This window comes from Penaeus monodon, chromosome 6, assembly GCF_015228065.2.
Source record: "Penaeus monodon isolate SGIC_2016 chromosome 6, NSTDA_Pmon_1, whole genome shotgun sequence".
In the NCBI taxonomy this organism is placed as follows: Eukaryota; Metazoa; Arthropoda; class Malacostraca; order Decapoda; family Penaeidae; genus Penaeus; species Penaeus monodon.
In genome coordinates, this window is record NC_051391.1 from 37,756,286 (window position 1) to 37,769,307 (window position 13,022).

Here is a 13,022-nt window from a genome sequence, read left to right on the forward strand (position 1 = left end):
AACAAGGATAAAGTGAAGGATGATATGAAATATATAAAACAACCAATAAAAATACAGAAAAAAATACAAGGAAGACGGAGGCATCGTCCACGTGCGGTTGCGCGGTTAATTCTGCTTTCTTCAGGGGAGACTCAGGTATTCCCAGCGCCCCGGCGCGACTGGCTAGGTATGGGTCACTACACCAGCACTTATTCTACAACCACTTACTTGGCTTTCGATGGCCTCGCACAAGGGCTTCACCAGGCACTTTATGATGAGGAGTGCTGTTCTGTCCCACCGTTCCCTACCAAAAAGTCAGTTGTAGCGGGGCGTTGACCGAGTAGACTTTGTACAACCCAAAATGCACAGTTTTCACTGAAACTCTGTATTATCATTTTCCCTCGGCATCCTTTCCCTTATTTCTCTTTTTTATCATTCTTACTCTTCGTCGATAATTCCAAAGTGTCATAATAACCCGTGACGGGAGTAATGGTCGTCACACACACACACACACACACACACACACACACACACACACACACACACACACACACGCACACACACACACACACACACACACACATATATATATATATATACACACACACACACATATATATATATATATATATATATATATATATATTTATTTATTTATTTATTTTTATTATTATTTTTTAAAAATAAAAACGACAATTGTAGCGGGCAAATTCCAAGTCATCATAACGGGGGTGATGTGCGTGAAAAATAATACATAAAACTATAATTACCCTTAAGTTGGCGTCCCAATTCTATAAGTGTTTATACCCAGGGTGTCAGCATGAAAACACGCGAATCCCAAAGTGAAACAATTTAATCTCCAATCCAAAATGGAGAATAACTAGAAAAAAAAACTAGTGCTGATAAACTCTGAAAAACACTTGTGTAGATAAAAAATGCAGTGTAAGAAATAATTCAGAGACGAAGGCCAAATGAAAAGGAAAATAACAATAAAGGGGCACAAATCACGTAGAGTGTCTGGCCACCCACAAGGTCAGGCAGGTATCAACCGAGACAACACATCAAGCAAACGAAAAGATCCTGGCAGTTATTTTTTAAGACTAAAACCTTTCTCCCTGGAGGTACATATCCTGTGATAACTTTGTTTCGAACATTAAATTGCAACACTGCAGATACGATCCTCAAGCAGTGTCCCTTCTATGTGAAGTGGTCCTTTTATGCTCTGATACTTTGACTCATTTAGTTCTTTGGGAATTCATCAAAGAGACTGAACACTGTAGACGGAAATGCAGCATGTCACACAGTCCAAAAGAATCTAGTAGTCTCATACACGAAACCACAGAAAGTTACTTAACTTTGGGAAGAGACACGAACTCAGAAAATCACGGCGCGAAGCTAGGTAAATCCAAAAAGCGAGAGCTCAAGTATAAAAACACTAATAGCAGGGCAGAAGTCAGGACCGAAGTAATTCCCTTTCCCAAAACCATGGGTACCCCGAAAGAGACTCCCGAGGCCATGCCCCAGGCAAAGTACCGGAAGAACGAAACCCGATAGTTCAACAGTTCAAAGGGCTCAAATAACCATGAAAGAGAGAGAGAGAGAAAAAAACTTATGACACTTTGGGAGTGTCGCCGAAGAGAAAGAATGATAGAAAAAGAGAAATAAGGGAAAGGATGCTGAGGAAATAAACAATAAACAATTTAAGTGAAAACTGTGCGTTTCGGGCAGTACATATTTACAGTATTTGACTTTGAAAATATATTTTCCCTTGGCGACTTTACAGCACGCTCCAGCCGAGAGGGCGAGGATGCAAGGCAGGTGAAGCGGCAACGTCACGAAGGTGCACAATGAGTGGAAGTGGAGCCCGGGATGTCTCGTCCAGGACTAAGGCGTCCAGGTGTCCAAGTGGGTCGTCTATATATATATATATATATATATATATATATATATATATATATATATATATATATATATATATGTCCACAGCTGCGCAACCAGGGCGCAGGGCGTAGCTTCGTGGTAGAAGAGGTAGAAGCCTTAAACACGTGGCGCCCGAGGATGATGTCAATCCTGGCGATATCGGCATTAGAGGCGGCGAGTGCGCAGCTTTACACTACAAATAGTGTAGTTAATGATGATAATATTGATGGTAATGATGATAATAATGATAATGATAATTATAATAATAATGATAATAATAATAAATACAACAACAATAATAATAGTAACAATAATAATAATAGTAATGGTAATGATAATAATGATAATGATAATAATGATAGTAATAACGACAATAATATGGATAATAACATAATAATGATAATAATTATGACAATAATAGCAACAATTCTAATAAGTATAATAATGATAACAGTAATAGTGATGATGATAATGATGATAAAGATGATAAAAATAACAAAAACAATAACAGTAGTGAGAATGATAATGATGATAATGATATTGATAGTGAAAATGGAAATGATAATAATGATAGTGATAATAATAGTAATAACAAAAATAATGATAATGATTTTTGAAAATAATAATAAGGGTAATAATAACAATAACAATAATATTAATAATAAAGATCATAATAATAATGATAATAATGACAATAATAATAAAGTTAATAATGATAATAACATTAGTGATAATTTTTATAATTATAATAATTGTAATGATGATGACAATAGAAATAACATTGAGGCCGGCCACACACGTGCAGTTTTAACTGACAGTTATAACTGACACAGGGTTAAACTGTTAAAAATTAAATGCACACACACACACACACACACACACACACACACACACACACACACACACACACACAGAGTTCAGTCCCTCAGTTTTTACCATGGATTCCGAGGTGTACGATCTTGCCGCTCTCTCTCTCTCGGTGTATTCTTTGTAATGTTACAAACATTATTACATCATTATGACATCATTATATCAGACTTCTTGGTGGCACCAGGCTCAAGTTCCTCCAACTTCTTTACTAATTTGCTATAGGCAGCATCTTTCTTTGTGCGGTCAGGATATTCTTCACTTTTAACTTGCCACAGATCGATATAGTTTAATGAATTCAACAATCACTTGGTTTTGTTTATGTGCCATCTCAACAGACCGCACTCACCGCTACCACCTGTAGGAATGAGAAGTTGAGAACTGTACAGTTACGAATCCCCACACACGCTCAGTTCAGTTACTCCTTTCAGTTAAAAATATGGAACATTGTATTTGTCCCAGTTTAACTGTACAGTTTTGTCGAAATGAGCAACTGAGATACCCACCACGTTCAGTTTTAACTGACAGTTATAACTGAACAGTTATAACTGTCAGTTAAAACTGTGGCCGGCTTAGTAGTAGTTAGATAGAGAGAGAGAGAGAGAGAGAGAGAGATAGAGATAGAGAAAGAGAAAGAGAAAAGAGAGAAGAGAGAGAGAGAGAGAGAGAGAGAGAGAGAGAGACCCATGTAAATTAATATATCTTAAAAAAAGATATATATATATATATATATATATATATATATATACATATATATATATATATATATATATATATATATATATATATATATATATATAAATGCATACATACACACACACATATGTATATATAAATATATATATATATATATATATATATATATATATATATATATATATATATATATATATATATGTGTGTGTGTGTGTGTGTGTGTGTGTGTGTGTGTGTGTGTGTGTGTGTGTGTGTGTGTGTGTGTGTGTGTATGTGTGTACATACACACAGGGAGAGACATCAGCATCATACTCTGCTTGAAGGAAACGAAACTTGAGAAGAGAGACTAGGGATCAACAGAAGAGAGCTACGCGTTATTTTTGGAAGATCTAAACAAAAGCTAACAGAAATTTAAACAGAAGCACACGCACACACACACACACACATATTCATTTTTTTATTTATACACACACACACACACACACACACACACACACACACACATATATGTATGTATATATATATATATATATATATATATATATATATATATATATATATATATATATATATATGTATATATATATGGATATACATATCTATATCTATCTATATGGATATATATGGATATATATTTATATCTATCTATCTATCTACACACACACACACACACACACACACACACACACACACACCACATCGGGTTCCTAATCCCTAGAGGAAACAGCTTGATGAACTGAAAGGGAAACACAGCCAACTAGAGGCCGTGTCTTGAACAAGAGAAAGCATCGAATTCGGGAGTGACGCGTGGGATGAGAGCGCCGTAAAAAGAAGCCAGCGAGGGTTCACACAAAGTAGAACAGGACCTAAATAAGTCCAATCAACGAGGTATTGTGACACTCCCAGAAATGATGACAAGGCTGACACGCAAAACTTTTAATTGGATTTTTTCTTGGGGGGTGGGGGGGTGCTCGGGTTTCTGGCTCAAACACATCAAAACTGTTTTAGTTTCAAAGAAGCTTAACGGATGTCTCATACACCACGTCTTGCCTGACTGGTTAACTAAAGGGAAAACCTACCTGATGATGAGAGGCCAAGAAAAAAAAAATACATTCACGTACTCGCCACTGTGAAAATTACTGACAAGGATATTAACTGAAGAAAGTAATAAACATTTGGAAAGAACAAGCGATTAACAAATAGTTATGTAGGAAACGTACATCAGAAACTAAGGAACAATTGCCAATAGACAATAATTTTGTGGAATTGCCGAAGGAGGAAAATTGCTGGCCTTTCCTAAAACTCAATTGACGGTATTATTGGGAGGGCGCCTGGCAGCAAAACTGGAAGATCTGACCTTACCACCTGATGGAATAAAACATTCTAAAACACATCCCTTTTACAGCATTTCCGCCGCGAAAATGTCGTAAAAACAGGACGCCATTGTAGTAGATGTATGCAAAGAAAATCAAACGAGCCAATTAGCTTCGTATTTGAACGTGGCGTAGCGACAGACACAAACGTTAAGTCTAATAGAGTCAGTTATAGTTATAACGTGACAACAGACGCTGAACCAAGGGGAAGGTGGTTAAAGTTGAAATCGATTCATCCTTGCCAGGTCAAGGTTTTCCTCACAAGAAGTGGGGATGTCCTTCGAAATATCTGCAGAATAACGAAGCAATTCTTATATTCTGATATTTGACGAATTACGATGTACTATCCACACCTCCGTCTTCTGTAGCGAGTAATAATATTCGTAATGCAAGTGATAATGTTATTACAGTACATTAATGCCATTGTTAAAAGCGATAATGGCAACAGTGATATTAATGACGATAATGATAGTGAAAACTCTTCAATCTGTTCTTGACATTGCAAAAGCAACTCTTCGTCCTTTGTAAACTGGCTCTCACTCACTCATCAGATCATAAAGGTTATGTCACCCAAGGCCACTAATGTTTATCATTGAGTGTAAGCTAGGTAGGCGGTAAGATGTGAACAGTACTGGGTGAAAGTAGGTTTACAACAACAACAACAACAACAAAAACCCACCCGAGTCTACTGAACGTTTATTGTATGATTTAGTTATTACACCTCACCTTTCACTGAAGGTATGATTAAAAAGAAAGAAAAAAAAAACAGAGGAAGGAAAAAAAAGAAAGATAAGAAAGAGAAAGAGAAATATAGAAAGAGAAAGATAGATAGATTGATACAGAGAGAGAGAGAGAGAGAGAGAGAGAGAGAGAGAGAGAGAGAGAGAGAGAGAGAGAGAGAGAGAGAGAGAGAGAGAGAGAGAGAGAGAGAGAGAGAGAGAGAAAGAAACGCATGTGAATAAATATATAGATTTTGCTTTATGAGGTAGATGAAGAAATCTCCCTCCCACTTGCTCATTCATAACACGCTAAGACGTAGAAAGAGTTCTCGGATGCGCTTTTTTATTATTTATTTATCTATTTATTTATTTATTTGTTTATTATTATTATTATTATTATTATTATTATTATTATTATTATTATTATTATTATTATTATTATTATTTTATTATTATTATTATTATTATATTATCATTATTATTATTATTATTTTTATTATTATCATCATCATCAGCTGTAGGAAACAGAAGAGTCATTTTGAAAGGGAAAAATATACTTTGTATTGATACTACTACTACTATTTCTACCAATTAAAATGCTTACATGGAACAAAAGTATAAAAACAAATTAAGGATATCAAAAAAAAAGAAAAAACAAATACACACACACACACACACACACACACACACACACATATATACATATATATATATATATATATATATATATATATATATATATATATATATATATATTATATATATATATATATTTATGTGTGTGTGTGTGTGTGTGTGTGTGTGTGTGTGTGTGTGTGTGTGTGTGTGTGTGTTTGTGTACGTGTATGTGTGTGTGTGTGTGTGTGTGCGTGTGTATGTGTATGAGTGTGTGTGTGTGTGTGTATGTATGTGCGTACGTGCGTGTGTGTATGTGTGCGTGCCTGCGTGTACGTGTGTGTGTGTGCGTGTCCATATAAAGCGAATCTTTTCCCCAAAATATATCAACGACAATCAGGTGAAAAGAGACCACCTAGAGGACTCACCACCACCTTCATTAGCATAGCAAGAGCCATTTCTCTGACAAAAATGAAAGTCGTGCCTCACTGCCCCCCACAACACCTAGACTGAAAGGTCCGTAGAACTTAGGACGAACGCCGGGGACATGAGAGAGAGAGAGAGAGAGAGAAGAGAGAGAGAGAGAGAGAGAGAGAGAGAGAGAGAGAGAGAGAGAGAGAGAGAGAGAGAGAGAGAGAGAGAGAGAGACAGAGAGAGAGATAGAGAGAGGGGGGGGGGAGTCGAAGTCAAAGTCAAAGTTAAAACACTTTACTTCATTAAATTACAATGGTTATTCTTTACATAAATACATTTATATTTACGTTTGTGTGTTTGTGTATTTCGTTTTAAAATTACAGCTGTTAATTTCTCTTATATTATCTGGTATCATGTTCCATATCTTGGGTCCACGTATTTCCATTTGACGTGCCCCTGTATAGGTATTCGATCTCTTTATAAAAAGGGAATTTACTTGACGTGTCTGGACACCTGATGTGTTCCCTACAGTTTGCAAGGGCATTAACCATTTTGGATAATTCCCATGAATGAGTTTGTAAATGAATACACATGTGTCATAGCTGCATTTAGAATGGACTTTTAACCATTTATTTTTTTGATATGTGGGGTGATGTGATCAAGTTTACCGATATTACCTAGTGCTACTCTGGCAGCAAAGGTTTGTAATTTTTGCATCTGGGTTTTGTTAGTCGATCCCCAAATGTTTGTACAATAGTTAATTATGCTTAGAGCTAGTTTGCACAACCATGATTCTAGTTTCAGTAGTGATTTGATTTCTTATGTGATTAAGATATACCAGGGTACCCACAACCTAGTGATTATTCACTGAAGTGCTCGGTTTGATAGAGCAGCCTTCAAATTCTATGGTTGTGTCATTGGGAATTCAACTATGTTCTGCCGACTAACTATGAATATACATTGAGTTTTATATGGGTTTAGTTTACGGCCATTTGCGTCAAAATATAATTTTGCTTGTGTAAGAGTATGTTGAGTGTTTCTTATTAACGTATTTAAGTTGTTTACCGAGTCACTATGAAAAAACTCTGAATCATCGGCGTACTGTACTAAAAGACAGTTATGGGCTATTGTTGATAAATCATTTATGGAAATTGTAAATAGGATCAGACCTAAAATAGAGCCTTGCGGAACACCAAAAGGTACTTGTTGTTTTGATGACATATCATTATTGATTCTTACCGATTGGGTCCTTGTATCTAAATAACTCTGAAACCAAAAGGTATCAATTTTATGATTTACTAATTTGTTAAGGAGAATTACATGGTTGACACTATCAAAAGCCTTAGAAAGGTCGCATATTGTGAGCAAATTTACCTAATTTTTGTCTATGGTATTATACATTTCATCAGTAACTTGCAGTAAAGCTGCTTCAGTAGATAACCTATTTCTAAAACTATGTTGTGTTTTAGATAATAAATTATTGGACTCTAGGAAACTCGTCAGCTGATTTGCTACAATTTTTTTTCAGGAATTTTGGATAAGATAGGGAGTATAGTAATAAGGCGATACTTATTGACATGGTCTATATCCCCCGATTTGAAAATTGGTGTTACTATACCATGTTTCCAAAGCGACGGAAAGACACCAGTAACCAGAGAGGTGTTAATAATGACCGTCAGATAATGTACAGTTGCATGTAGACTATCTCTGATAAAGTGCAAAGCAATACCGTCTGCTCCTACAGCATTTGTTTCGCGATGTTTTATTACTAAGATGACTGTTTTTATGTCCACTGGTTGTGGTCTGAAAAAAATAGTTGTAGGCCTTGTAACGTAGAAGCAATTGTTTGCTCATAAGTTAGTTTTCCAATTTTTGAAATGGTCATTAAAATGGTCGGTTCTTTGCATGGGCCTTGTGCAATCATTAATGAGGTGTTCGTTGTTGAGCACTATTGTTTTAACAATTTTCTATGTTTTATTAGAGTTGTCCTTATATTCTGTGAATTTATTTCTGAAATAATTTCTTTTTGCACGTTGAATTAGCAATTTTACATTTTTCTTTTTGACTTTATAATCTACGTGAAGGGCAGACTCATTTCTATTACTTTTAAGGGCTTGGTGGGCATTGTTTCTATCGCTAATGGCTCTCTGAATGTCGTCATTTATCCATGGAGCAGGGGGACGTCTGACGGTTCGTGTTACGTAGGGAAAGAGACAGAGGGAGGGAGGGAAGGAGGGAGGGAGAGGAGGGAGAGAGAGAGAGAGAGAAGAGGGAGGGAGAGAGAGAGAGAGAGAGAGAGAGAGAGAGAGAGAATGAAGGAAAAGAAAAGGAGAGAGAGAGAGAGAGAGAGAGAGAGGAGAGAGAGAGAGAGAGAGAGAGAGAGAGAGAGGAGAGAGAGAGAAGGAGAGGGGAGAGAGAGAGAGAGAGAGAGAGGGAGAGAGAGAGAGAGAGAGAGAGAGAGAGAGAGAGAGGAGAGAAAGAGAGAGAGAAAGGAGAGAAAGAGAGAGAGTGTATATATATATATATATATATATATATATATATATATATATATATATATATATATATATACATATATATATGTGTGTGTGTGTGTGTGTGTGTGTGTGTGTGTGTGTGTGTGTGTGTGTGTGTGTGTGTGTGTAATATATATATATATATATATATATATATATATATATATATATATATATATATATATATATATATTGTATATATATATAGATAGATAGATAGATAGATAGATAGAGAGAGAGAGAGAGAGAGAGATGGAAGAAAGGAAGGGGAAAAGCGAGAAGACGGAATAGAGAAAGAGAGAGAGGAAGAGAGAAAGAGAGAGAAAATCCTGAAACCTATATATGACATAATTTAGAAATCGTCTCCTTTCTCACGAACCTTCACCCTCCCTCATAACACACACGCACACCTGTTCCAGAATTCCTGCCGCCCTCTCCTCTGTCGTAAAATCTAGCCCCGTCTCGTATCAGCATGAGTGTCCTCCGCTGTCCGACTCGCCAGGGTTCGAATTTAGCAATTGCTTCATTTTCTTATTCTTCCTCGCACCTGGAGCCTTGGGTTGAATTGCCTCTCTCCTCCCTCTCCCCTCCTTCGGTAAGTCACCTCTCTACTCCCTCTCCCTTCTTTCTCCTCCCTTTCCATTCCCTCCCTTCGTTCCTTGGGCTAATTCGCCACTCCCTTCCCTCGCTATCTTCTCCCTCCCCTCTCCCTCTTTGGGTTAATTCACCTCTCCCCTTCCGCTACCCATCATTAGTTATCCCTTCCCTCCTCCTCTTCCTTCCCTCCCTCCCTCCCTCCCTCACCCTTCGGCTGATTCACCTCGACTTTCCCTTCTTCTCCCCCCCCCCCCTCCTCCCCCTCCCCCATGTCCTTCCGGAAGCGACCCCTTTGGAAATATATTTAGTCCGCCATCGTTTCTGAAAGGATTACGGTCAGCGCTGTGGCGAGAGAGAAGGGTTTTATCATGTGATTTTTTAAAAATTATTAATGGAGAAAGGGGGTTCTTCACTTTGTATGTTGTGGGGACTTGGGTGGTAACGGGTCTATTATTATTTTCTTCTGATTCTAATTATGCGACGGTAATGTAAATGTGTGCATGCGATTATGATCACATGTCCATATGCACGTATGTGTGTGCAATCAAACGCAAGGAACACACACACATACACACACAAACGCAAACACACGTATACACACAGACACGTGCACACAGACGTACACACACACACACACACACACACACACACACACACACACACACACACACACACACACACACACACACACACACACACACACACAAACACACACATGTACAGAGTTTCACCAAATATTGCTGTTCATCTGTGACAATATTAACAATAATAGTAATGATGATGATGATAATGATAATAATAACAACAATAATAATAGTGATAGTGATAATAATAATCATAATTATAATAATGATAATGATAACAACAACAACAACAACAACAATAGCAACAGCAACAACAACAACAATAATAATAATAATAGTAATAATAATAATAATAGTGATAATCCTAGTAAATGTTGGGTATTTACAAGAATGCTAGAGATCTCGAAATACACACTTAAAAAAAAAAAAATAAAAATAAGGGGGAAAAAAAAAAACCCCTTCCCCCCCCAAAAAAAAAAAAAAAAAAAAAAAAAAAGGGGACCCAAAAATAAAAGAAAAAGGGTTAGATAAGGGTCAGGAAGGAAAAAAAAATTGGTTGGTTAAAATTTTAAATTTTAAATTTCTTTTTTTAAAATTTGGAAAAAAGGGAACAAGGAAAAAAAAAGAGAAAAGAGGGAAGAAAGAGAAAAGGAGGAGAGGAGAAAAGAAAAAGAGTGGGAAAAGAAAAAAAAAAAAAAAAAAATAAAGGGGAAAAGTAAAAAAAAAAAAGAAAGAAATACAAAAAAAGAGAGAGAGAGAAAAAAGAGGAGAGCGAGAGAGAGGAGAGAGAGAGAGAAAAAGGGGGAAAGGGGGAGAGAGAGAAAAGGAGAGAGAGAGAGAGAGAGAAAAGAAAAAGAAAAGGGGGGAGAGGGGAGAGAGAGAGAGAAGGAGAAAGAGAGAAGAGAGAAGAGAGAGAGAGGAAAAGGGGAGAAAAGAGGGAGAGGGGAGGAGGGAGATGAGAGGGAGAGAGGGAGAGAAAAGGAGAGAGAGAGGAGGAGAGGAGAAGGGGAGAGAGAGGGGAGAGGGGGGAAAAGGGGGGGAGAGGGGGGAAAGAAAAACAGAAAAAAAAAAAGATAAAAAAAAAAAAAAAAGAGAGAGAGAGAGAGGGGGGAGAGAGAAGAGAAGAGAGAGGAGAGGGAGAGGAGAGGGGAGGGGGAGGGAAAGAGGAAAGAGAGAGAGGAGAGAAAAAGAGAGAGGAAGAGAGAGAGAAAAAGAGACGAGAGAGGGGAGAGAGAGAGAGGAGGGGAGAGGAGAGAGAGAGAGAGAGAAAGAAAGAGGGAAAGAGAAAAGGGGGAGAGAGGGGGAAAAGGAGAAAAGGAGAGGGGAAAAAATGGGGAGAAAAGGGGGAGAGAGAGGGGGAGAGAGAGAGGGGAGAGAGAAGAGAAGGAAAAGGGAGAAAAAGGGAAAAGAGAGAGAGGAGAGGAGGAGAGAGAGAGGGGAGAAGGAGAGGGCAGGAGAGAAGGGGAGAAAAGGGGAGAGAGAGAGGTGGAGAGATGGAGAGAGGAAAAGAGGGGGGAGGGAAGGGGGGAGGGAGAAGGGGGGAGGGGGGGGGGAAAAGGAAGGGGGAGGAAAAAAAACCCCCCCCGAGTTTAAAAAAAAAAAAAGAAAAAAAAAAATGAAAAAAAAAAAAAAATTTAAATTAATACAAAAAAAGGAAAAAAGATAGTAGAAAAAAAAAAAGAAAAAAAAAAAAACAAAAAAAAAAAAAAAAAAAAAAACAAAAAAAACAAAAAAAAAAACAAAAATAATAAATAAAAAAAAAAAAGAAAAAAAAAAAAAACAAAAATGGGTGGGGGGAGGGGGGGAAAAGAAAAAAGGGGGGAGGTTAAAGGGGAAAAAAGGAAAAAAAAAAAAAAAAAAAAAAAAAAAAAGAAAAAAAAAAAAAAAAAAAAAAAAAGAAGAAAAAGAGAAAGAGAAGAAAAAGAAAAGATAGAAAAAAAGAGAAAGAGAAGAAAATGTATTTGGGGGGAGGGGGATTGGTACTTATATTGAAATCTTTAGTTGTTTTTTGTTTGTAAATTGGTATATGGATTTTTGATATACCCTTTCCTATAATTTTCCCCCTTTCTCCCTTTTTTTCAACCTTTTTTTTTTTTTTTTTTTTTTTTTTTTCTCTTTTTTTAATATATATTTTAATTAATATTATAATATATAAAATATTATATATAAAAATATAAAATTATAAAAACATAACATACATAATATATTATATTATATTAAATTTTAAAACAAAAAAAATAAAAAAAAAAACAAAAAACACACAAAAACAAAAACACACAAAACACAAAAAACCCCAAAAACCCCAACAAAACCAAACCCTTTTTTTTTTTTTTTTAAGTAATTTAATAATTTTTATTGTTTAAAATTACTTATTGTGTGTGTGTGGTTTTTGTGTGGGGTGTGTGTGTGTGTGTTGTGTGGGTGTGTGTGTGTGGGTGTGTGTGATTGGTTTCCCCGTTCTGTAGTATATTTATATAAAAATATATTTTTAAAAAAAAAAGAAAAAAAAACGAAAACCCAAAAAAAAAAACAACCAAAAAAACAACAATAAAAATTAAAAATAAATAAAATAATAAAAAGGGGTACATTGTAAAAATTTAAAATTATTAAAAATAGGAAGAATAAAGAATATATATGAAATAAAAAATATATTACAGATATATATAATTTTAGGGGTAAAAAATTTTATATAAAAATAAAAAAATAGATTAGAATATAAATATATATTATATAATAATATAT